Source organism: Galeopterus variegatus, unplaced genomic scaffold, assembly GCF_000696425.1.
Source record: "Galeopterus variegatus unplaced genomic scaffold, G_variegatus-3.0.2 Scaffold40, whole genome shotgun sequence".
Lineage (NCBI taxonomy): Eukaryota > Metazoa > Chordata > Mammalia > Dermoptera > Cynocephalidae > Galeopterus > Galeopterus variegatus.
Window position 1 is genome coordinate 1264809 of NW_007726151.1, and position 969 is coordinate 1265777.

Here is a 969-nt window from a genome sequence, read left to right on the forward strand (position 1 = left end):
GGGAGCGCCTCCGCCCCCGCCGGACCTGGCTGCCCGAGCGCCCACGTCCCGCACTCATCTGCCCGAAACCGAGGCCACGCTGGCCGCGGGTGCTGCCGAGGAGCTGTCGGGGCGCATTTGCTTTTGCTTTTGCAACTCAAGATCCCTGAGACCTTTCCTCCTCCCACCACCCCCAACAGGACACGGAACTCCAGCGTTTTCCCGAGAGCCACCAAAGGGGGGGGGGTGTCACGGAAATCCCAACCTTGCTGGGCTACCTCGCAGAACGCAAACTCGAAGCAGAGCGTGAGCTGTGCGGGGATGCTGGCATCTAGGACCCCAAAACCGCCCGGCTTCCCCCACCTTCCCTAGGTCCTAGTTAGACATCCATCCAACCCACGCTCAGGAAGGCAGGGCTGCCCCAACTCCTCCCGGATGCCGCTAACTTCGGAAATCCCTCTCGGTAGATTCGCCTAACCCAGGTACCTCGTCATCTCGGAGGGGCGAGTCCGGATTCCGCCAGGACCGGTCCAGGAGGTCAGCGGGGCAGGCAAGCCGAGGCCGAGCGCGTTCCCACCCTGCCCCGCACGGCCCAGCAGAGCACCCCCGGCGCGTGCGCCCCCTCGCCGTCGCCCTTCAGTCTCCCATTCGCCGACTAAACTTTTGGGGGATCACATCTCCCAGCCTAGGGAGTTCCGAGCTGAGCAACCCTCTGTTCCGAACCTCTTCACTGGAATGCAATCACGGGAAGGCAAGAGGGGCGGCTGCTTGTTCCTTGCAACGTAAAATCAACAGACACCCAATCAAGCTCCGCTGCCCGGCCAGCCCCTCGCCCCCTGGTGCCCCTCTCCTTCTGCTCCCATTCCTGTCACCTCCGCCTGCCGGGTGCGCAAGCCCGTCTACTTGTGCCCAGGAAAAGCGAATCACTAAAGTGATCTGAGAAAGAACGGTGTACCTGGCTGTCCGCTGAACAGTTTTAGGGAAGAAAAC

General features: G+C 62.8%; 1 protein-coding gene across 1 annotated transcript in view; it reads right to left on the reverse strand.

Annotated features, from left to right (window-relative positions):
• GRM8 (glutamate receptor, metabotropic 8) overlaps positions 1-711 on the reverse strand; it is a 773290-nt gene extending 772579 nt beyond the window's left edge. The window contains exon 1 of the mRNA XM_008571458.1: positions 466-711. The gene's annotated coding sequence lies outside the window, so the exon portion shown is untranslated. The remainder of the gene's footprint in view (positions 1-465) is intronic.
• Between the last annotated feature and the right edge of the window lie 258 nt (positions 712-969).